The 25,617-nt window shown below is 47.1% G+C and overlaps 1 protein-coding gene and 1 non-coding gene across 6 annotated transcripts in view; both read left to right on the top strand.

Annotated features, from left to right (window-relative positions):
• The window catches only part of Tiam1 (TIAM Rac1 associated GEF 1), a 374,882-nt gene that overhangs the window by 69,741 nt on the left and 279,524 nt on the right, over positions 1 to 25,617 (top strand). For all 5 annotated transcript variants that reach the window (XM_036203278.1, XM_036203274.1, XM_036203273.1 and 2 more), the window contains exon 2: positions 14,166 to 14,218. The gene's annotated coding sequence lies outside the window, so the exon portion shown is untranslated. The remainder of the gene's footprint in view (positions 1 to 14,165; positions 14,219 to 25,617) is intronic.
• Positions 18,285 to 18,448, top strand: LOC118594345. Its single transcript, XR_004946341.1, has one exon. It is a non-coding gene; the product is annotated as a U1 spliceosomal RNA (small nuclear RNA).

The raw sequence follows: 25,617 nt of genomic DNA, 5'->3' as shown, positions 1-25,617 counted from the left end.
CGTCCACAACCAGGAAGTTGGGAATGCTAGGTTCAGCACACCCCCTTTTAGTAGTTAGCCAGGGTCAGGGTGGGTCTTCCTACCTCAGTCAACTTAGTTTAGGAAAGTGGACGAGCTCAGAGCTTTGTAATCCCGCCAAGTTGACGATCATGTCAACTATCACATCTTGTTTCAGCCACGTGATTTGTGTTGTATTGTGATGATGATGACGATGACGATGTTGGTGATGATGATGATGATGATGATGATGATGATGGTGATGATGATGTTGATGATGATGTTGATGATGATGTTGATGATGATGATGATGATGATGATGATGTTGATGATGATGTTGATGATGATGATGATGATGATGATGATGTTGATGATGATGTTGATGAAAGCCCCATGTGGCTCCATCTGACTTCGGTACAGAGTGGGTAGTGGCTCCCTGTCAGTGTTCTTCCTCATCTCGTGCCTTCATTTAATGGACTGGGCAGTCTATGGAACAGAAAGCTAAGGCAGTTTGCTCTGAGCCACTTCAGTGGATTAGGCAATGGAACCTGCGGGTGAATCCTAATGCTTTTCAAGCTCACTTGAGTAAATCCAGGGCAAATATAGTTAATTCCTTAGTTAAAATGCAATTCATAGTGACATGTGAATGTCACCGACTGGCAAAGGAATGAAACAAAGTGGGTCAGTGACACACTGCACTGTTTTGTGACAAATGTAGGTTAACTGATTTAATGGAAAACTGCAATCTAGGGGTAAGTGGACTGGAGATGCATAAGCCCTCAAAATCTCCTTTGCAGTGATGCCTGGGACAGAATACTGCACTCCAGGCTGAACCTATCATGAACAAATGTTTTTGCCCTACTTAGTTAAAATCCACTGCTTTAATTCAAAGTATACCAAACACCAGGAGCCAAGATGAATTGTGGCTATTCCTAGTCAGCTGGCTGTTGAGTGGCGTCAGCTTCATGGATAGTGGCCACGTGTAATTGTAAGCCATTACTTAAGAGATGTGAGAGGCAATTAGAGCATGTTGTGAGAATAGTGGGACCATCTTTCAGAGGGAGAAGGGGCATCATGGATGGCTTATCTGAAAGTTGTGTGTATCTGAGCAGTGAGTTCCTCCTCAGGTGTGACTTGGGCAGACAAAATACTAATGTGCATGAACATGGGGCATGGGGTGATCTCCCTCTTGGACATGGGTCGTGGGGTGATCTCTGTAGCTAGCTGGAGTTTTCTCCAGTTCTGCCTGGGCCGCAGCCAGCTCAGACCCAAGTAAACACACAGAGGCTTATATTATTTAAAACTTTATGGCCTAATGGCTCAGGCTTCTTGCTAGCTAGATCTTGCATCTTAAATCAACCCATTTATATATATCTATACCTTACCATGTGGCTCATGGCTTATCAGTATCTTTACATCTTGCTTCTCATGGCAGTGGTGGCAGGCAGCATCTCTTGACTCAGCCTTCCTGTTCCCAGAATTCTCCTCTCTGCTTATCCCGCCTATACTATACTTCCTGCCTGGCTACTGGCCAATCAGCATTTTATTTATCAACCAAATCAGAGCAACACACATTCACAGGATAACAGAAAGACATCCCCAGCAGATCTCCCTCTTGGACATGGGGTATGGGGCAATCTCCCTCTTAGACATGGGGTGTGGGGCAGTCTCCCTCTTGGAAGACTTCATCCTTCCTCGTACTGTTTCTTGTCCCCTTTCTTTTTTTCCATCAGTACAGTTCAGCCCATCAGTACAGTTCAGTCCATCAGTACAGTTCAGTGTGCGATATAAGTCAAGGATGCACAGCTTCTCACCGTCATTCACATTGGCCTCAGGAGTTCTCTGAGAGTTTTGGGGATCTTGACTCAGGCCAGACCAACATTTTTGGCTCTGATACTGAAAAGATTCTCAGTACTAGCCTGTTATGAAGCAGAGTTGGAGATTTTATTAAAGATACTTTAACACAGGCTCACACCAGAGGGCTAGGGGAAAGAGAGGCACTCAGAAGGAAATGAGACATACCCAGATGTGGGTATGGGCTCCTCAAGGGCAGGATGCAGTCCAGGGTTTTGATGATGGTCATATACAGGATTTTGGTTCCTGGGGCACCTAGCGGGATTACAAGATAAGGTAAGAGTCCTGCCCACAGGGACACACAGTGTCCTTACTGTAGACAATTGTCTTTGTCTGTCCACCTCCCTCCCCCGCCCCCAGACATGGTTTGTCTGTGTAGTCTTGGCTTCCCTGGAACTAGCTCTGTAGACCATGCTGGCCTTGAACTCAGAGAGATCCTTCTGTCTCTGCATCCCTGTCCCAGTGGAGTGCTGGGATTAAGGGTTTGTGTCACCATCACCCAGCATATAAACAGTTTTGAGATTCTCAATGTCTGGTTAATGAATGGGAGCCTGCTCAAGGTCATATACATTGAGGCGTTAATCCCGCGTTACTGCTGTTTTGACACAGAAAGGAATACTGATCCTGTTTCAGCCTTTGCTGCAGGAATGCTTGGCTGTTGGGAGGCTCCAGTCAGACTCCAGTCAGACTCCAGGATGACAGGCTCCTTCTCATGTCTGCGTTTTTTTCTCTGCCTTTTTATCCGGCTTCAGCATGGTAGTAAACTGGCTTTGCTGAATGAGTGAAAAGGCTGAATTGTGGTGTTTGGGATTTCCATGTTGTGAATTTTCCTCACTTTCAACATGACAACAACTAGTCTACTAAGATATTAAAACTGTAATACTGGATCACAAGCCTCTGTAACACTATACCAGTAGGATACTGCCTACTACCATCCATCCATCCATCCATCCATCCATCCATCCATCCATCCATCCGTCTGTCCGTCCATCCATCCCTGCCTGCTTTCTTCCCACTTATTTCCTACCTCTCCCCCACTCACATAGTTTTAACCAAACAAAGTCATGGAAATAAATTGTATTATAGACTTTAAAATTCTGTGAGTCGATTTCTTTTGTATTCAGGATAAGAAAACTGTTCTCAACAAAGGGGACGGTCTTACTGTTTCTTTGTTCTTTTTTGGTGACACTGGGCATGCAACCTGGGAACTCACATACTAGGCAAATGCTCTGCCATTGAGCAAACCCCCTGCCTCTGAAAAAATGCTTCCCAAGCTGGGAACTGCACGGCCTCTAGAACTCAAGTGCAAAGCTGCCCGTCTTACATCGTGGAAGCACCAGTTCTAATATGGCGTGGTACGTTGTGCTTTGGAGCAGCATCAAATCTACCTGCACACATCACTTGGCTGCCAGCCCCACGCCTTGTGTCTGGGCTTTGCTTGTTCTCTGGCATGGGTTCACTGTGTCCCTGCGAGTGAATTTACTGCAGTGTGGAGACTTGGAAGGTGAAGATTCTCAGAAGTGCGTAGCTGCCTCACAGCTGGTTCACCATGTCCCTGTTGAGGTCACAATCTTCTCTTAGTGTGAAGTGGTGAGCTTCTGAGTGTAATTGAGCAGTTGGCTCTTGGTGTTTATTTAGTCTTTGGCATTTCTAGATTTCATATATTCATTGTGTGCTTATGGGACATAGATGTCATTCTTATGGGATTCTATTGGAAGTCCCCAAGTTTGGTACCAACTAGCAGTGTTTGCCCTGGGCTGCATGTCCTCAGATATACTCACGGGTTGAAAATTTTCTTTTCTCGTGCTTGGGCTTCTGGCATAGTGCATGGGAACTACTGAGGGAGACAGATAGTTGATCCTTCTGTTTGTAGTCTTCAAGTCTTTTTAAGCACAGAGGGTGGGAGGGTGACTTTCTATGGGTTTTATTTGGGAACTGTGGGAAATGAATGGTGACCATGGAATGGTCCAGGGAACTCCGCTTAAAGGTTGCTTCTGTGCCAGGCCTTGGTGGCACATACCTTTGTTAATCCCAACACTCGGGAGGCAGAGGCAGGTGGATCTCTGTGAGTTCAAGGCCAGCCTGGTCTACAGGACTTAAAGCAGGCCCTTATAAATATTCTGTTACTTTCCTTAGACAGTTTATAATTTGCCTCATGCCATTGTTATATCTAATCTGTGCATTGTACTTTGTAGTCCTAGGTGCTTCTGGTCACTAGAAAACTGTTTGCATAGTGCACAGTGTATGAGTTACCTGTCTGCTGCTGTGATAACACCCCGTAAGAACACCTTAAGGAAGGATTGTGTCCAATGGCTCCAGAGAAATAGAATCCCCCATAGTGGGGAAGGCATGGCATGGTTAGGGAAGAATCCCCCATTGTGGGGAAGGCATGGCATGGTTAGGGAAGAATCCACCATTGTGGGGAAGGCATAGCATGGTTAGGGGAGAATCCACCATTGTGGGGAAGGCATGGCATGGTTAGGGAAGAATCCACCATTGTGGGGAAGGCATGGCATGGTTAGGGAAGAATCCCCCATTGTGGGGAAGGCATGGCATGGTTAGGGAAGAATCCACCATTGTGGGGAAGGCATAGCATGGTTAGGGGAGAATCCACCATTGTGGGGAAGGCATGGCATGGTTAGGGAAGAATCCACCATTGTGGGGAAGGCATGGCATGGTTAGGGAAGAATCCCCCATAGTGGGGAAGGCATGGCATGGTTAGGGAAGAATCCCCCATAGTGGGGAAGGCATGGCATGGTTAGGGAAGAATCCACCATAGTGGGGAAGGCATGGCATGGTTAGGGAAGAATCCACCATTGTGGGGAAGGCATGGCATGGTTAGGGAAGTGTAGTGGCTAGAACAGAAGAAGCTGGCTGGTCACATTTTCATCCACACATAAGAAATAGAACAGGAAGTGGGGAAACCTCAAAGCTAGTTCCTAGTGAGTTACTTCCTCCAGCAAGGCTGAACCTCCTAAAGGTTCCATATGGTTCCTAAACAGCGCCACCAGTGGGGACAAGTTTTCAAACACCTAAGCCTGTGGGGGACACACCACAGCACTTAGACACCCACATTTGTGCAGCCAGGGCAGAGGTCTTAACTTCAAATGTCATTGTGAGTTTTCCCTTTCACCTGATAACTTTTACCAATTCTGTCTTTAATTTTACATTTATTGTGCGTGAGTGTGTGTCTGTGTCTGTGTGTACACAGGCATATGTGTCCCATTGAAGTCAGGGAGGTGTTTTTCTCCTTGTACATGGTGGTCATGGGGCTCAAACTCAGGTTGTCAGGGTTTGGCAGCAAGTTACTTTGCTTGCTGAAACATTGTGCTGGCCCAACATCCCTCCCTCCCTCCCTCCCTCCCTCCCTCCCTCCCTCCTTCCCTCCCTCCTTCCCTCCTTCCTTCCCTCCTTCCTTCCCTCCTTCCTTCCCTTTCTCTCTCTCTCTCTCTCTCTCTCTCTCTCTCTCTCTCTCTCTCTCTCTCTCTTTTCAAGACAGGGTTTCTCTGTGTAGCTTTTGGAGCCTGTCCTGGAACTCACTTTGTAGACCAGGCTGGCCTCGAACTCACAGAGATTCACTTGCCTCTGATTCCTGAGTGCCGGGATTAAAGGTGTGGGATACTGCCGCCTGGCTAACATTTCTTTGTTTCTTTTTTCTTTTTTGAGCTGAGGATTAAACCTAGGGCCTTGCACTTGCTAGGCAAGTGCTCTACCACTGAGCTAAATCCCCAACCCTAACATTTCTTTCTTAATGAGGTTATTCACCCCCCCCCCCCCCCCCCCCCCCCCGCCCTGGGCATTCCCTGAGCTGGTCCTTACTCAGTACTCACTGTCCCTGGGCATTTCCTCACCTGGTCCTTACTCAGTACTCACTGTCTCCAGGCTTTCCCTGAGCTGGTCCTTACTCAGTACTCACAGTAGCCAATGTGAAGACTTCTTGGTGATTCTGAGAACAAACACAGGGCCATTAGGTATCCTTAGCATAAATTCCCTGAGGCATTGGATGTGGACATGAAGAGTCATTAGATTTCACTTTCTTCCCAGGAATGACATCGTGTTCCATGACACCAGCCACCTGCCTTCCCTACGCTTTCCCGGTAAATGACTTTTTTCATGGACTTGGCTGTTCTGTCCCCCATCTTCCCGATGTTCCCTGGTGTTCCGGATCTTAAATTAGGAACAATCAAATTACTTCTGTTCCCTGTGGCTCTGCCGATTTGAAAAGGCAGGGGACGTGTAGATATTGTCCAAGTAATAGTAAAATCAGCTTGTGAGCATCTTAAATAGGAAAGTGCATGTGACTTCTTATTTGGGCATTTAGAAGTAGGTTATGTTTCCCAGCTGATGAGTGGACTGAGTAAATGAGATGTTTGTGATGCAAAGCACGGTTGTGATTTTGAAGAAAGCAATTCCTCCGTTGCATAGTCTTTGGACCCCTCTGGCTCTCAAGTTGTCTGGGTTATACCAACAGGGCAATTGTATCCAATTGAACCGAAGACAGCTTATTGGCTCAGTTGTAAGACATGGAGAAGTACACGTTTGCATTGGGCTGGAATATGAAGTAAATACGCCGTAAGGATGCTGGGCATCCCTCATTTATTCGGACGTGTCACTAATCGTTAGTGTTTACTTAGTTGACGCTTGGTTGTTGTCTGACTTGCTTTCAAAAACTATCTAGAGCAAAATGGGTTGCCTAGCAACATGTTCCAGCCCAGGAGGTTGGAGATGGGTCAGTGATTAACAATTATGTACAATCAAGTTTAAAAATGCGTAGCAGCCTTGCAGCGTTCATGCCCCGACCACCAGCAAGCTTTGGCAGTCTACCGCCTCCACATTTTGTGGCTGTTATGAGTGAATTTATTGCGATTGTAGACTTGACCTTGTGGCAACAGTTAGAGGAAAACTTTATTTGGAATTGGAATGGGCTTCTGGTGCCCTTCCGTGCGCTGATTAAGTATGCAGCAGCGTCAGAAAGCCACCACTCAGTTGGGCGGCTTGTTCTCTTGGAAAAGTAAAAGAGAAAATGAAATGTCTGGGTATTTATAAGCATTGTCATCTCCACAGATTGGCTGTTATTAGTGACTACTGCTGTCTACTGAAGAGCTGGTCCCATGCAGAGGACAGCAGCCCCTCCTTCAGCCCAGATTGCTCTCCCAGGAATTACGCGTGCTGCCACGCCTGCACCCTCCCCAGCCCTCCTTCTCCCTCTTCCCTACATTCTATCACAGAAAAGAAGAAGTTTGCATAATCCAACCTTACTTTATCTTTTTGTCAGCACAAATTTCCGTGCTGGTTTGGATCCCGAGCCTGGATGCAAGCTAGCTGGGAGACAGTTTATAACTCCAGCGAAGTGAGTGAGCCCTGCGCACTTCCTCATCAAGAAACATTGAGTTTAATTGGCTAATCAATTTTTAGGCCCTTTCCCTTTGTATTTTGTTTGATCAACAAAAATAAATTGCCCCGCCACCCTTGAAAGCTCCGAGTCGGAGGACGGTGACGAATCTGTTGCTGGTCCTGCCAAGAGAGCTTTTCGACAGAAATGTCTTAATTGAAGATGATCTACATTCCAAAGTGCTGTTTCATCATTTGTCTGAGGAAGGAAACAGCTGTGTAAGCAAGCTGGTCCCCCCCCCCCCCCAGCCCGCGCAGGCATTGTGCTTGACATTTATCCACACTCCTTATCCATCACACATTTACAGCCAGACAACCTGCCCTAGCCTTTCTTGTTGATGACTCAAACACCACCTTGTGAAGTAGCTGTCCAAAAATTCCCGTGACCTATGGGGAGACCGCGTGGGCTGGTGAGAACAATGGATCCTAGGTCTTTCTTTTCTTTTCCCCGGGGTTTTGTTGGCTGGCTCTTGCTCTCTGGGCTTTGGGTAGAAGGTGAACGAAAGCATAGTGTTGAAAGATGTGACCAGGCCCCAGTGACTCGGATGTTTGTCTTAGGTAGTGGAAGGCATCATTGGTCATGTCTGGCCGAGTGGCCTTTGTGCTTGTGAGTGACACACTTTCCTGAGCATGGCAAGGATCTAGTTTTTGCTTCGGTTGTCCCTTTTTGACTCCAGGGAAGGCAGAGCAATTCAGAAAATTCAGATGATGTCCAGCCACGTGATGGGGTTTGGTTTCTCAGTGTAACCCTGTGCAGTAAGTAGCTGGGGAGGATGATGAGGCTCAGAGAACATAGGACCGGCTCCTGTGGGGTGGGGGGTGAAGCTTGGTGGTGGAGAGTGTGGCTAGTGTTCCTTGACTTTGCTCCCCAGAACCTCAAGAGGAAAGATATTGAAGCAAACCCATCTCTGTGACACAGTCTAGGTGTGGCATGTCTGTGACCTGTGTTCTGTCTCACTACTCATCTTCCCATTTCACTGTATGATGGAGACTAGAACCCCCCTCCCAGCCCCCATTTTGAGGGCTTCTGGGGCTCAGCTGATGTAATATAGAGATGGCTTAAGGTTTCTGCAGGTTTCTGTGTGCCTGGTGTGTTGACAGTTCTTTAGGAGCATCCATTGACTGAATCCTCACTCTTGTTAACCACCATTACCCCCACTTTACACAGAAGCTTGGGGGATTGGCTCAAGGTCACATGCCTCGCTGTTAGGAGATGAGGGTTTGTGTCCGGCAATCTGACCCAGGGCCCGTGCTCTCAGATGACTTTTTTGGTTGTACCCTTGTTTGGTTAGTAGTCCCCCAGTCTTCAGGGCACCCAGGAAGCAGTGATGACGAGAAAGGGAAGGAGAAGACTGCACATCTAAATACAAACTGTCCAAAAGTTGAAACTTGGTCAGTATTGAAACGACTCTCTGACTACATACGTAAGGTACACCCACGTTTAGACTTGGGTGTCATCCCCAAGGTGGCTGTCTCAACATGGATATGAAATGTTCCCAGAAGGGGGGGGGATAAAGGTACATTCCAAAGCTGAATACTAGAAGTTTGGCACTTCTAATATGAAACATTTTGGCCAGCACTACTCAGCCGGGAGTGATTTTTATGTCTTCCCCAGACTCTGTGGATAAAGGAGGCCACCAACACACACCCAGTATATCAGCTTTGCTCTTTTGTAATTATTCTCTGAGGTATTCGGGTGCATTTTTTCTTTTTAAATGCTAGGTACCGAACCCAGGGCTTGGCTTCCTTAGGCAAGTCCCAGACACTGAGCTAAGTCCCCAAACCCCTCAGATACATTTATTGATACCTTTTCTCCATGTTGGGTTGGTTTCTCTTGTGCCTCTGCTAAATGGTTTTTAATTTTAATTTTTTCCAGGTCTGCTTCTTTATGCGCATGCGTGTTTTGCTTGCTTGTGTGTATGCGCACCTTGTGGCTGCCTGGTGTCCATGGAGATGCGAAGAGGGATTCCCCTGAGAACAGGTGTGCCAGGCACTTGTGAGCAGTCATGTAGGTGGTAGGGATGGAACCTGTGTCCTTTGCAAGTGCAGTAGATGTTCTTAAATACTGAACTATTTCTCCGGCACCTCTGCTAAAGGTTTATCTTCCGTGGGGCTTTCTCAGATTGATAGGAGAACATCTGTTCCTGTAGGCGCCACCCAAAAGCCAACCCAATGACATGCAGATTATTCCACAAGCAGAAAAAACAAACAAAACAAAGAATCAACCTTGAATGAACTTGGGATATGACATGATGCAACTCAGCAACTTCTAATGAATGTTCTGTTAGTCAGTAATTCTGAGATGCCAGCAGAACAGGGAAATTCTAGCAAATGCCTAACATTTACAGCTTCCTTTTGTATTTCAAGGCTTTGGCCATTGGGCCAGTATCTTCGTTAGCACAGTGGAGGGTTGCTTTGGGTTAGGTGAGAGTGAGGAAAAATCTCCACGTTTGGTTGGAGGGGAAAGTGTGTATGGGTTAGAGCCATACTACTCACGATGATGGGCGCAGAATCACGGGGAAATGGTTTCTGTGTACTCCAGAGCAAGCCCTTTGGAGAGCATTTTGCATACATTGGGTTTTTTGTTTTGGTCCTGTGCGACGTGAGCTTGATATAATATTGTCCCCATTTAACAGGCAGCATTGATATATGGTAAATCCAGTGCCCGCTGTAATTTTAGAAACATTAGAATACACAGCACATCTCAGGATCAAGGACATGTAGCTGGCTTGCGGGCTGGTGGTGCCTGTGTTTGGCAGTTCCCGGGACCACAGATGCTGCTTTGTTACAGGGCTCTTCAGAACCAGCTGAAATCCACGGGTACGACAGCTTGCATGTGGTTGTTTCTGCTCTCTGGGCATTGTTCTAAGAACTTTATGTGATTTCAGTCATCAGAAAAGATCGGTCTTGGGACTGGTTGTCAGGTGAGGAGACCAAGTTTCAGAGTAATAATACCTTGACTTGTGCAGGGCCACCTCGCAGTCCAAGGACAAGGCTCTTGGCTGCAATGTCCTTCTGCCCCTGGGCTGAGGACAGCAGCGTGGGAGAAGGAGGGAATCACGGGGCTCCATGTGGGTTAGAGGCTCTGGCCCCCCTCAGGGGCTGCTGCCCAGATGGCTTGTCACTGCCTTTTGGCATCAACCTTAGTGTCGGTTCCTAAGTCTCTGTCACCTTCTGTTGCTTTGTATCAGACCACCCTTGTTGTGAAGGACACAGAGACCTTAAAACAGACCTCGGGCTGGGCAAGGCGCATCTCAGCGACCCTGCCGCAACCCTGGGAGTTTTGTACGGTATAGTCTCCGTGTAACCAGGGGTGAGCTAGAGACTAGACAGGGTGAGTCACATAGGCTTGGTCACAGGGCAGTCAGGCAGGGGGTTGGGAGCACATGTTTGTAAGGGCTGGTTGCTGCCTACACACACACACACACACACACACACACACACACACACGCACACGCACACGCACACGCACACAGGCACGTGTGCATGTACACACACGCATGCATGCACACACACAAGCACACCCAGCTTCCCTTTCCCACCCAGGCATTTTTGGACCGCTTGTCTGTGATGTTCTGCTATCTCCAGTGTATTTTTCCTCTCCTGGTTTTCTGTCCCACACCCTCACAACAGCCTGGGAGATTTTTAGAGCAGGAGATGTTTCTTTTTTCCTCAGGCCCAGAACTGTTTTTCTATTGCTTGTACATTGGAACACCTGCTGGGCTGATGAGCTTTGCAAATGTCACTTGATTATTGGGAGAGCGCCATGAGTGATGCGCAGGAACACACCACCCCAGCTGCCTTGCAGGGTGGGTGGGGGTGGTGGGGTCCTCCAGCCCCAGCCCCCTCAGTGAGGGATGCGGTTGTGTTCCCTCCTGGGGGCTGACATAGGTGTGCACTCTCTGCTGTCCATCTTTCTTCCTTTCCTCCGAGGAGACAGCGGCCGCGTCTGTGCTGGTTGGCTCCTGCAGCGGTACCTCAGCTTTGGAGGCCCCAATGACCTTTTTCTTTTTGGATTTCTCTTCTCAGAAGAACAAAAACAAAAACGCATGTATATGCAAAATTTGGGTAGAATTTCAAGATACTCATAAATTTAGAGCCTCCTCGGACACCTGCCACTTTTGTCTACATCCCATGTGCCCCATGAAATGTGCCTTAGAAATGGGGCTCTTTATTTCTCTCTCATATATATATATACACACACACACATATATATGTGTATATATATGTATATATGTATATATATGTATGCATATATGTATATACACACACACAATATATATATATATATATATATACACACGTGTATACATACACACACACACACACACACACACACACACACACACACACATATATCTTTCCTCCTGTAGTTGAGCAGATATGGAAATTTCAGATTCTCTGCCTTCTGCCTGTCCGTGTTCCTGATCAGACTGGTCAGGAAACTGTATAGCATAATCAAAGATTATTGGATGAAGGTGGTCATAGCGTTATGAAGGGCAAGAAGGGGAATGTGGGACATGGCGCTTGTAGGAAGAAGTCCCATCTTCATCCCCTGTAACTGAAGCAGAGTGACAGGTGGCTTGAGAGAAAACATATGATGGTCAGACCCCAGGTGACCCAGCAGGAAGGAAACGGGATCAGCTTCCTTCCCTATCAAGGCTTCTTCTGGGCTTGCACAGGGGCCAGGGGGGGAGGGCTGCCTTGGGAATAGATCATTGCTGACAGAGATAAGAGAGAATATTTAGCTCATTTACCCTTGTAGATTTTCTTTTCTCCCCCTTTTAAAGACAGGCTCTCACTATGTAGCCCAGGCTGGTCTGGAACTCACAGAGATCCACCTGCCTCTACCTCCTGAGTGCTGGGACTAAAGGTGTGCACCACCACACCCTTGACGATCTTCGATAACCTGTGCATATATCACACTTGAGGATACAAGGAGGGCATTTTGTCCATCTGTTAAATGGGATCTGGGTGATGGGGCAATTGCTTAGGCTGTGTGCTAGGGGAGTTTTGTAATTCTGACCATGATCGAAAGCTTCTTGGATTTTGTGGGATGTTTTAGATCCAGGTGTCAAATTTTGATTTTTTTTTTTCTTCTCTGTGTTGGTTGGTTACTCTTGGGCTGCTGTGTTGAAACACCAGGGCATCTTCTAGAACGTGAGAAGCATGGAGGTCCTTGTGCTCACAGATAAGCACCAGGGGAACCCGGAATGTTGAGTACACAGGGTTGTTCCTTTGAGGAAAGGAACACTATTCCCCTAGTCCGTCTAGAAATTGGGGAGCAGATGTGTTTACTAGTCTGGGGCTTTGACTCTCTCTGGGCAGATAGACTTTTCCGGAACCTTTTTCTGGGGCATCTTCCCCCAGACTCCTAATGTCAATTTGTTTTTGAGTTATTCTATAGAACCTGTCCTTATGGACTTTACACAAGGTTTTGGTGTGGTCACATCTGATCTGTATTTGGCTTACTTCGTTCCTCAGAGATTCACGTATGCTTTGTTGTGCCCATGGGACTGAATTCATTATCATCAGAATAATGTTCACCAAATTGTGCTGTTCTTAAATATACCTAAAACAAACCACCCAGGGTCAGACTCCAGAAGTTTGAACCAATACCAGATACTAAGCCTTGTTGAACTGAACTACCTTCTTACCAAGATCGTCTCTCTGCAGGCCTGTGAAGGTTGCAGAGCCCCTCTGGAGCCCCACTAGGAGTCAGGGCCTCTGCTTATGCTGTTCTTGATAGAGATTCTATATCTGACCATACTTAAGTCAGGCTCTTTTGAACACGTTAAAAGTCAGGCCTCAACTTAGCCTTGGTTTGCTGTGCAGTTTTAGCACAGCCCTGCTGAATCAATTCCTGAGATCCCCACACGTTATAACTGATCACCTTCGGCGTCTGAGTTGTTCTTCTTCCCTCCTTTGTCTAGGTCCTGGGCCTGCATCCTACACGAAGCTGTCCGACATTGATGTCTCCCCTGTAGTTTTCCACCCGCTGACCTCCCACCCCACTCTTTCCACACCGCCCCCAGCTGTGCTCCCCGTTCTCAGCTGAGCCCTGGCCATCCTCTTCTTCTAGAGGGTTAATATCTGTCCATTGCTGTCCTCCTGGATGAAATCTGCCTGCCCTAACCATCCAAGAAACATGTCCAAACAGTATTTTTAAAACTGTTGTCCATTGGAAATCATGTCTGGTCCAGCCTGACCCAATGCTGAGAGCAATGTGAGGTTCATTACTCATCACAGGGACCTGTCAACCCTTGTGGCCCGATTCTCATTGGAAAGCAGCCTGGCCTTGGTCTTCAGTGTGAAATCTCGCTTTTCTTGGACTGATTTGCCTCAATCTCTCTCTTTGCTATTTGTTCCCTTCCTTATTAAGAGACTGTACATTCGCTTGAAAATTCTAGTCACCTGAATAAAAGTGCACATGTATTACCCTCTTGCTTTTTATTTTATTATTTAAGTGTTGGGTCTTGAGCTCCGTTGCCTACTGACCCCGAACTCCTGGACTAATGTGGCCTTCCTGCTTCTGTCTCTTGACTAGCTGAGACTCCAGGCCTGTAACACCATGCCTGGCCTTCTCTTACTTTTTTTAATAGTGGACTCTGTGACTGACTGGTGGACTCACGTGACTGACTCCAGGATACTGTTCCTCCGGAAGGTGGAACTGGGGTGATGTCACTAGGGTGGGTTCTCTGTGACTCGCTTTGTGGAGAGTTCTAGATTACTTGCCTTCACTCCTAAACCCCTAGCTTCCTCCCCATCATGCCTGCCCTGCTGTGGTGGCCTTATTAGATTCCTCACCTGATACAGTACTGTGTGGCTATGTCCTTTTCTTTCCTTTTTTTTGCTTATGGAACGAAGTGCAGGGGCTTGGGGCAGCCGTTTGTCACTCAGAGCCTTTTCTTGTGGACTTCTAGGTTGATGGCTGCATTCTGGATGTTCACACTTGCCGAAGCTTGAGCTCCGAATGGTGAGTAGTTACGTTCTCCTACATGCTGGGCTCTGTGCCTCGAAGGACTTCCTAGGGTCATTGTGAGTATACAGACACATTTAGAAAGCCCCTCCAGTTAATGTTGGTGTTAATTAGCTCTCACCCCACTCTTCCTTCTAGACATTGTTCCTCGGGGGTATTAAAACAATAGAGATTCTGTGTGGTCATTTGTACAGTTGCCTGAAGAACAGGACCGAGAGGACTGAAGGACTGAAATCAGTTCTAGGTATAAATATTTCTCCAAAGTGATCAGGGCTCTTTTGCTTCCACATCATCATCATCCTCTTGTCATGTAAATGAGCAAGACTTCATTTTCCAGTGTCTCTGGATGTTGGTGTCTCAGAGCTGTTTTCAGTTGGTAAAAATATCTGAGCACAATCCAAGACCCTGAGCATTCACACTGCATGGGGTCTATCATCTCACATGCTCTTCTCTCTATGGCAGTGATTCTCAGCCCGTGGGGTGTGAGTACTTTGGGGGTTCAAATGCGGCCTTCACAAGGGGTTGTGTATCTGATATTGTGCATGTCAGATATTTACATTATGATTCACAACAGTAGCAAAATTACAGCTATGAAGTAGCAATGGAATAATTTTTATGGTCGGGGGTCACCACAACAGGAGGAACTGTGTTGAAGGGTCGCAGCGTCAGGAAGGTTGAGGACCACTGCTCTAAGGTCTCTCTGTGTGGGATTATGGGAGTGCTCGCTTTGAGGTCTTGCCTTACATTTTGGACTCTGGCTCCTCCTTTCTTGTCATCCTCCTACCTCGCGCAGTGCATTTGTCCTGCGGTGTTTCCAGTGTGGATTGCATCGCTGCTGTTGTAGATCGGTGCCCTCACATGTTCCCCTTGTCCTCCGATGTCTTTTATAAAGACATGATCAGATTTGGTTCCAAACTGGGGGCCAACAGCCAGGCGTAGTGACACATACTGAGTTCCAGTGACTCAGGAAGTGGAAATGGGAGGATTGCTTGAGCCCAGGAGTTCAAGGAGAGTTCTGGGAAACAAGCATGCAATGTTGAATGCATGAATAAAACTTTGGACAACAGTGTTGCATAGACTGTGGTGTAATGCCCCTTTTTAATTGTTAGTAATGGTGGATACTGTCAGTCCATCCGTCTGTCACTAGGGCCCATATCAGCTTTTCTCCACACGACTGTAAAGCCATTGATGATCTGGGATTGATGATAGGTGTGATCTTTCCTTCAGAGTAACAAACAGATGGTATTTGGATTCTGCCATTTTTCCTGCATTATTAACTAGTTCTCTAAAGAAGAACTAATGTCAGTTTTTCTTTGTGTGTGTGTGTGTGTGTGTGTGTGTGTGTGTGGTGTTTGCAAGTGTGTATCTGTGGTGGTCACAGGTCAACTTGCAGGATTTGCAAGAAAGGAGCAGAGTCGGGGAGAGCGAGTAGGAACAGACATGAAGAGGATGCAGGTGATGGATGGGGTGAGAAGCAGACAGACCCTGAGTTCATTTTGAAGGTGAATTTTGAGGATTTGCTCTGCATGGGGCAGAGCAGACCTGGGCCCTTTCTGGCCAGTCAGCAGGTAGAAATTCAAGGCTGAGAGTGGAAGTGATTGTTAAGTTGTAGGTTGAAATTTTCCCTGGTGGACCAGTGTGCTGGCTAGTTTTATGTCAACTTCACATAAGGCATAATCGTCTGAGAGGAGGGAGCCTGCACTGAGAAAAATGCCTCCAGAAGATCATGCTGTACGTAAGCTTGTGGAGCATTTTCTTAATTAGTGATTGGTGAGGAAGAGCCCAGCCTATTGTGGGTGGGGTTATCCCTTGGCTGGTGGACCTGGGTTCTATAAGCAAGTAGGTTGAGGAAGCCATGGGGAGCAAGCCAGTAAGCAGCACCCCTCCGTGTCCTCTGCATCAGCTTCTGCCTCCAGGATCCTGCCCTGCTTGAGTTCCTGTCCTGACTTCCTCAGTGATGAACAGTAATGTGAAGTGTAAGCCAAATAAACCCTTTCCTCCATAAGTTGCATTTGGTCACGGTGTTTCATCACAGCAATAGTGACCCTGACTAGGTCAACTAGTTCTTTCTCTGACTTGGTGACTTTAGCCTGCACCGGTACCTCTAGGGGACTGCCAGGTCCTAAAAGGTCCCTTGCTCTAGGCAATTTAGAGGGACACCACAGCAGAACCACTTGTGGGTACCCACTCTAAAGACAGACCACATTTTAGAGTGGAAGCTGTTTCTTCGAGGAAGAAACACTTGCCTTTTAAGAACAGCGGTTAATGAGAAATGTCATCTCCCTGGGGTGTCTATTTTGTTTGCTTGCTTTTGGGTTTTGAGAAAAAGCCTTGCTGTATATAGTGTGTAGCCCAGGCTGCCTTTGAATTTGAGATCCTTCTGTCTCAGACTCCTGAGTCCTAGGATTACACACCTAGCTTAGGCCTGGGTTTTTATTTTTTATTTATTTTTTTAGATTTAAGGTATTTTGTGTGTGTGTATGAGTATTTTGCCTGCATGTATTTATGCATACCACATACATGCAGTGCCCTCAGAGGCCAGAAGAGGGTCTCATCTCCCCTGGAGCTGGAGTTACAGACACTTGTAAGCTGCTACCACGTAGATACTGGGAACTGAACCCTGATCCTTTGTAAAACTGTAAGTGAGCCTTTTCTCTAGCTGCTACCTCTTGATTTTAATGTCTGAAAATCCTGCTGTGTGTGCTGGGCTCTGCACAGTGTCTACGGGGTAAATTGAGACTAATTTGACAATGCTGCCTGTTTCTGCTGTGTTTTTTTAACAGGAGGGTCCTCAGAGTCCCTCACCTGTCCTTCTTATCCTTCTAAGGAACAGTTAGCACATTACTGTAGCTGAAGGTTTTTCTGTGTCCCGCCTGGTCTGCGGTTGGGACAAATCTTTCCCACTTGCGTCCCCTAAGTAAATACACAGAGGCTTGTATTAATTAAAACTGCTCTACCATTAGCTCAGGCTAACTACTGACTAGCTCTTGCACTTAAACTTAGCCCAATTCTGTTAATCTATCTGTTGCCACATGTTCTGTGGCTTTACCTGTGTGCCAGTACGTGCTGCTCCCTGGACAGCAGGCTGGCGTCTCCTGACTCAGCCTTCCTCTCCCAGAATTCTCCTTCTCTGCTTATCCCACCTATACTTCCTGCCTGGCTACTGGCCAATCAGCGTTTTATTTATCAACCAATCAGAGCAACACATTCACAGCATACAGAGCAACATCACCCATCACATTACATCAACTTGTTCAATCAGTAAGGTTTTAGTGGCACTGCCATACTTGCTGGTTTATTACCTATGGTAACCTTCTTGTAGCAGTAGTTGTTGGTGGTGAGTGTGTGCTTATCACCCATGTGCACATGCATGTGTGGGTGTAAGTGTGGATGCATGCATGCATCCTTGTGTGTGTGTGGGGGTGTGGTGTGGTGTGGTGTGGTGTAGTGTGGTGTGGTGTGTGCTTTTGTTCTATAAATGTGGAATTTGTGGTGTGCACACTATTGTAACTATTAAAGTAATTGAATTTTCTTGTTTGTGTTTCTATGTTAGATGACATTGTGTTTAAGTTGTTGTATATTAGTGTCTGTGGAATATCGGTTTCAGGATCTCCCCATACACATCAAAGTGTGATGCTGCTCAAATCTCCTGTATGAAACACCTTCATTTTTATATAAAATCCTACAGACATCTTCTGACATACTTTAAACTCATCTGTAAACCCAGTATGGGACTCAAGCTCATAATCATACTACTTCGGAGAGGGAGCAGGAAGATCGGGAGTTCAAGACCAGCAGTCATGAGACCACTCTGCTTTAAACGATGGTAACAAACAACCCATCCAGAATGCACCTAATACAGTGCAAAGGCTGCAGAAGTGATGGCCACATGGGGCTGCACAGGGGGTAACGGCAACTGGACAGCAGTCTAGAAGAGGCAGTTGGGGGCTAGCTGTGTTTTCAATCAGTGTCTGGTTGTTGAACCCTTGGGTATGGAGGGCCAACCATAGCTCAAAGGAAATACAGTTCAGCAAGGCCAGGTTCATGTTAAATAGTGATGTCTATACTTACCTGGCAGGGGAGATACCATGATCACAAAGGTTATTTTCCCAGGACGAGGCTTATCCATTGCACTCCGGATGTGCTGACCCCTGTGATTTCCCCAAATGCGGGAAACTCAACTGCATAATTTGTGGTAGTGGGGGACAGTGTCCGCGCTCTCCCCTGAAAAAAAAAAGAAAAAAAAAATAGTGACGTCCTTTGGATGGCTGAAGCTAACAGTCCTGACAGTCTACACCATGAGTGTGGGGCGTTTACCCACCAACCCCAGAGTTCCCTAGAGTTTTCTTGAGTGTGAGCAGCAGGAAATATTAGATAGTAGGATTTAGATTGTGGAGATAAACAGATAGAAAATACAGGGTAGCCTCGAGAGGGCCTGGAACCTATTCCAAAGAGCCCCAACTAGCTCTGCCTCAGGGTATTTATAGAGACGCCAAGGGGTGGAGCAAAAGACCTCCCTTTAGCACAGCCAAGTGCAGGCCATCTCAGACACCTGCACTCAGGCCCATGGTCCTAATCTTCCTCTATTCGGACCTGCTGGGTAAAGCCAAGAGGAACCTGAGAACAGGCTCCCACATGAGGTCTTGTCCACCTTCTTCCCTAGGACAGAACTTTCTCTCCTCTTCCACGTGAATGTGCACTAATGTGCGGCTCATTTTTACCTTGGATCAGGAGTCTCTACTTTTTATTGTTGTGTGCTCAGGGCTTTCAAAATCAACAGCCTTGCACTTTTCCTCCTTGATGATGCTCAGCTCATGTTTTCTAAGATAGTCTAGCTTCTCACTATATTGTGGAATTATTATGGATGGCTGTGGAATACTTTATGTAAGAAAAATGAAATCGATTTAAAATATTAAGGACTTTTCTTTCTTAATTGCCTCTTAACGCAATAAAAAACCATAGTAATTATTAAAAGATGGCAGGGAAAAGGAATTAAAATAGTAAAATTGCTCAGCCAAGATTCTGTTTCATAATGCATTTCGATATAATTGGTATCATAATGTGTAATTAAAAGTCTGTCTTCGAAGTATGAAGCTTACGTTTGGGCGGAGCTGGGCCCTCATAGGACCTGGTGATGTCCAAATTCATTCCTATAGTGGCACTTTGGAATCTGCACAGGCTGTAGGCGGATGCCACGGTCCTTGGTGTTACAGAGCATGACAAAGCATCCTTCAGCATTTGTCTAGTCACCACAGGTGACCCTGGTGTGTCAGGGGACAGGCAGAGTCAGATTTCATCTGCCTGTGTGCCCATTGATGAGCTGGGTTGTCCTGGGACTTGTCACTCCAAACCTGCTTGGGAGTCTCTTTGGGTTGTTTTCTGGACTCACCCCCCATCCTGACTCTGTGGGCTTTGTGATGATGGGGAGCAAGAGTCCAAGGAAAAATACCATGTGGGAGAGGGATGGATCCCTGCATAGCGCTGGGAGCCTTATCTCCCATGCCTCTCTCTGACTCAGTTGGCTTCTTAATCCTGGGAGACTAGAGCAGGCCGGAAAACCGCATGCTGAGCTAGAACAAAGCAGGCAGACCCGGGCTGGTGGTGGCCATTTCTTTCCTTATTCCATTCAATCACCATTCAGTCCGTGCTGGCTCCTCCTTGGGAGAGGTGGTGGTGAAGAGATGGCAGTGGTTGGGCGGGTGCTCTTTGTCACCCCATGGTCGTCACGTGCCTCAGTGCCAGCCCATGGGGGAAGTTGCCTCCAAGTGAAGAAGTTGATGCCACCACCAGCCCACTGGAGCCCTGTCGAAGGGGTGAGGAAGATCATTCCTGCTTGAGACTTCAAGGACTCTTCTTTGGAAATAGAATTTAATAGCCCCCAGTTCTCCTTTAAATCATCTCTAAATTCATCAAAGAGTTTTTCTTTTGCGGGTGGTTTTGATTTTTTGGTCCTCCTGCCTCGGCTCCTCAGTGCTGGTATTATGCTCTGCCATGCTTCTTTATTTTAATGATGATGGAACTGAGGCTGGAGCAATGTTTCAGCAGCTAATAGCACTTGCTCACACAGAGACTTGAGGTTCAGTCCCCAGCACTCCCATAGTAACTCACAACCATTTGTAACCCCAGCTCTCCAGTTCCAGGGAATCTGATGCCCTCCTCTGGCCTCCTTGGCAACGATAGCCATGCGGTACGCATACATGCATGCAGGCAGACACTCGTAAACATAAAATAAAAATAAATAAATCTTAAAACAAAAGATGATGGAACTAAGCCATGGTGCATCTGAGTTATGCTAAGTGTTGGAGCAGGGGTTGGCAGGTGTGTGTGTGGAGATTATCTGTTCTTCTGTTTTTTTTTTTTTTTTTTTTTTTTTTTTTTTTTTTTTTATGAAGGGTGATAGTGTGAGAGCTCTTTGTCTTTTCTATCTTCCCCTTGCTGGAGTCTCAGTAGGAAGAGCTGGTATTTCAGGCTTACAAAGGGTTTGCTAGCAACAGTATTAAAATTGCATTTTATTTATTTATTTGCACATGAGTGCTTGTGGAAGTCAGTGCACAACTTGCTGGAGTCTGTTCTCTCTTTTTCTTTTTTTGGTTTTTCGAGACAGGTTTCTCTGTATAGCTTTGGAGGCTGTCCTGGAACTCGATTTGTAGACTAGGCTGGCCTTGAACTCATAGAGATCTGCCTGCCTCTGCCTCCCAAGTGCTGGGATTAAAGGCCTGTGCCACCACTGCCCAGCGTGTTCTCTGTTCCACCACCGCCCAGTGTGTTCTCTGTTCAAGCCGGGGTGTCACTATATAGCCCTGGCTGTCCTGGAATTCACTGTGTTGACCAGGCTGGCCTCGAACTCACAGAGATCCGCCTGCCTCTGTCTCCCGAGTGCTGGGATTAAAGGCATGCACCACTTTGCCTGGCTTTGGAGTCTGTACTCTTACTTTACATGGGTCCTGGAGATCAAACTCAGCCTGTCAGGGTGCTAACAGACACCTTTACCTGCTAAGACATTTCACCAGCCTCAATCACAACAAAGACTTACAAAAATGATTCAAGTGTGTGTGTGTGTGTGTGTGTGTGTGTGTGTGTGTGTGTGTGTGTGTATGTGTGTGCAGGTGCTTACAGATTCCATAAGAGGGTGACAGATGCCCTGAAGCTGGACTCTCAGGCAGTTGTGAGCTGCTGGATGTGGGTTCTGGGAACAAACAATCATGGGCCCTTTGCAACCCATGTCCACTCAACCATCTCTCTGGCCTACCCTGTAAAAATTGTCTTTAAAGAGTGATGGAAGGGAAAAGAAGGACAAGAGAAATGCTTTAATCTGATGAAGCTGGAGAAGAGGAATTGCGGGAACACTATTGTAATGGGGTGAGTGGGAAGGAAGGCGGACTCTCTGCATAAAGGATACCAAAGTGAAGTTAAGCAAATACGGCGTTGGATCTTGTTAGGGCTGTGACTTGATAAGGGGAGGGAGGGTGTTGAAAGAGAGAGGTAACCAACATCAGTGCCATGTAGAAACCAAGCCCCGTAAAAATGTTGGGATTATGTTTGTGCGAAGATTGTCTCCGATAGCGCCACCCACTGTTGAATTTATAGACGACTCAATGGGCTGCTTGAGATGGTCTTCAGAGTACCGATGCCGCTGCGCGGTTGGGGGTGGGGGAGTGCGGGAAACAGTGAACTGCTACTGGATTGTGGGCACGTGCTGATTGTGTACCCACTGTACAAGCCTTTCCGAAGAACTGGGAAACCAGCCTGGGCTGCAGAGAGCAAGACTGTGTCTTCACAAATGGAACAAAACCAGACATTTCCACAGGACAAGGTTTTTAGAAGCTGAAAGCCAGTCACCGGGAATCAACCATGATCTTCGCAGTTTAAAGAAGCAGCAAGAGGAATCTGCCAGCCTCTTGCAAGAGACTCTTCCAAGCCCAGCAGATGCTTCTCCATTTCCCTGGCAAAGTCTCTTTGTCCCAAGTGACATACTTCAGTATTAAATTTTCCCCAGAACATGGCCTCGGCTGTATAGCTTGTCTTTCCCTTTGGGCCAGGTTGCTGTCTAGCATCTCTGCCCCTCCGCGTCTATCCTCAGCTACATCTCTTCCTGCTCCCATGCCTCTGTGGCTCTCCTTTCTCTGAATTCCAGGTGCTGGCCAACTTAGCTCGGGATATTCTTTATGATAGCATCCTCAAGGTCACAGGAATTGGATTATTCAGCTATATGTAGACTCGGCTAACTTCTGTGTGCATCGTATATTGCACAGATGTATTTACAAACATACATTAAAATTCAGATCTTAAAAATTTATGATAAAATGGTGTTCTAAATCAGAAGTGTGTCACTGTGACCTAAGTCACCAACGCCTCTTCTCTTTGTGCCAACCATGCCTGTGGCTAGGTACCCCAGATGGGAGCAGGCTGGAGGGATGGCCAGCATTGTGGTGGCTGCGGCCTGGTTGAACGGCTATGCTGCTGCTCTGGGCCTGATTTATTCTCACTGCACAGCTACAAATCACTCCTGCAACGATGCTGGTCCTGGGGCCTGCCTAAAGTGAGGATTCTGAGCTGTGACCATCCCGAGTTAACTGTTTTTCCTCCGGCTCTCTGATTCCGCTTCTTAGTTCAATTGACCGCTGTTTATCTTCTCTGAGTTCTACAGGGACTGTTCTGATGGATGCTTAACGAGGGAAGGGTCCCCCTGGCTCCTCCCTGGGACAACGTTGGTTTTATTTTTTTTACACTGCTGGGCATTGAACCAAAGGCCTTGCATATGCTGGGCAAGCTCTACCACTGAGCTACACCCTCAGTTTTCTTTTGACTTATTTTTAAGTTTTGACATGGTCTTATTAAGTCACCCAGGCTAGCTTAGAGCTTACTTTGTAGCCCAGGCAGGCTTTCATCCCGTGACCCTGTCTTATCTTCTGGAGTATCTGGGACATAAGCCTGTCCCTTGAGGCCTGACTAGGTCTTTCTAATGCCCTCTGTGCTTATTCTGCCGAAGAGAAGCTTAGGTATGGGTGGGAGGCAGGCTCTGGAGAAGGCTGTAGGAGTGGTTGTGGCTGAGCACCTGCTTTCTGCAGAAAGCCAGTGGGACATTCCCAGGAAGTGCCTTGGACTATGTTTATGATGGAGCTTTGGGGTGGGTGGTTGCTTTGAAACCAAGGGATGTGTGGGGATCCCAGCTATGTCAAGATAAAGAAGTGTTTGATATTTATGTTCTAGGGAGGATGGCTCTTGAATCTTGACTCGGTCTAGCAGACACCAGTGGGCAGCAGTGTTCTTGGAAGCAAGGCAATCCTGTTTCCCATCTGCACGCTCTTCATGGGCAGCTGCTCCCATCACCCCTCGAGGTCCATGCTGCCGCCCTCTCTACCTCTCAGCAGCTGTAGTTACCTGTGGGAGACCCACACAAGACTGGGCCCATTAATCGTCCCTTAGGGAAGGGATACAGGCTGTTAGCAGTTGGTGGGAGAGGCTCATGAGGCCCCTTTTTTCCAAGGATAGATGTTAGTGTTTACTGGGGGAGGGCTCCTAAGGCACACCCCTCTCAGAGGATAGTTAACAATTGTTGGGGTACCTCCTCCTCAGGATCTTTGCCATTAATAGTTATTGGTAGAGCTATTTTCTTCAGTGGTGTACCCACTTAAGTTGCCCATGCCTCAGTAAGGAACCTAATTAAATTCATTTGTCCACCTGAATTTGGTGGAATCACTTGTCTGTCTGTCTGTCTGTCTGTCCTGGTGCCTTGTCTAGGGTCAGTAGAGATTTGTCTTCCCAGGAAAAGTTCACACCACAGGGAAGAAGGTACCAAGCCAGCTATCCCATGACTCCCAGCAACCCTGACTTTCTGTCTTCTGAGCCTTCCAGGCACTAGCCTGTCTGCCTGACTCTATTATGCCTGGCTGTGAAATGTTTGCATGTACATGGTGAATTGCCTTGCTCCAAACTTGGTCTCACTCAAGAAAGAGGAGGGTGTTGTGGCAATTGGCAGGCAGGTTTTGCAATGAGAACATCCAGTATTTTCCTTAGTGGAGACCTGGCAGAGGTGACTAGCAGCCAGTTCAAAAACAAAGTAGGACAAAGTGAAAATAGCTACGATGTTTGGAGCATCTGTATGTGCCTGGCTTTGTGATACTTCCCTGTGTCTGTCATAGTTAATGTTTATGAACTTGACACAGTCCTCAGCGTAACTGGGAAGAGAGGATGCCAGTTAAGGAATTGCCTCCATCAGGTTTGTCTGTGGGCATTTTCTTGCTTGTGGATTGATGAGGAAGGACCCAGGTCACTGTGGGCAGTGCTACCCCTAAGCAGGTCGGCCTGGGCTGTATAAGAAAGCGGCTGTGCAAGTCAGGGAGACAAGCCAGTCAACGGAGTTCCCCTGCGGTTTCTGCTTCAGTCCCTGCCTCAAGTCCCTGCCTCAGTTCTCTTCATAGTGGACTAAAAGCCAAACTGTGGTGGGTGGAAATGCTCCCCTTAGGGAGCAGCACTGTTAGGAGGCGTGGCTTTGTCGGAGTAGGTGTGGCCTTGTTGGAGGAAGTGTGTCACTGTGGGGGTGGGCCTTGTGGTCTTCTGTGCTCAGCTGTGCCCAGTGTGACACACAGTTCACTTTCTGTTGCCTGCGGATCAAGATGTAGAACTCTGGCTCCTTCTCCAGAGGAACCGCCATGATGATAGTGGACTAAACCTCTGAACTATAAGCCACCCCAATTAAATGTTTTCCTTTATTGGAATTGCTGTGGTCATGGTGTCTCTTCACAGCAATAAAAATCCTAAGGCACAAATAAACTCTTTTCTCCTCAAATTGGTTTTGGTCAGTGTTTTATCACAGCAATAGAAGTCAAACTAATATAGTACCCACTGTGCCATTTCGTCCCTGGAGCTAGCCTAGTTATTATAACAGTACTTTGGTTGTGTTTGCTATTTCAAGTAGGATGCTGGGGGTGGTCATGGAGAGGCCCCTCAGAAGTGGAGGCCGGGTACTCAGGTTGGTAGACCTGGACCCTGACTCCACTACTCCTGTGTAGAATTTGAGGACGTGCCAGCCTGTTTGATAGAGGTCCTCCATGCCTTCTGAGAGCTTCCATCTCTGAATGTGGAGGTGAGTGACAGGGAATTTGTAGCCGTGGCTCTGTGTGGTGTCAGGAGTGCGTGTGTTTACAGGACAGCTCCCTACGGGCCCGTTCCTTTCTTAGGCCAGTGTGGATGTTGTAGGTCTGACTGCTGTATCTCACATGCTTTCAGTGGGACCTGTGACTCACTGAGTGCAGTGAGAGATAATTTTATGTGTCCACTGCCAGGCCGTGGGATGCCCAGATGTTTGACCAACCATTCTGGGTATTCTCCAAGAATGTTTCTGGATTTAACAGAGGGGAGAGAGTTAGTAGATTGTTCGCTATAGTACGGAAGGC

The sequence above is a fragment of the Onychomys torridus genome, chromosome 12 (assembly GCF_903995425.1).
Source record: "Onychomys torridus chromosome 12, mOncTor1.1, whole genome shotgun sequence".
NCBI lineage: Eukaryota > Metazoa > Chordata > Mammalia > Rodentia > Cricetidae > Onychomys > Onychomys torridus.
Note: the sequence above shows the minus strand (reverse complement) of the source record. Positions and strands in the feature narration are given on the sequence as shown.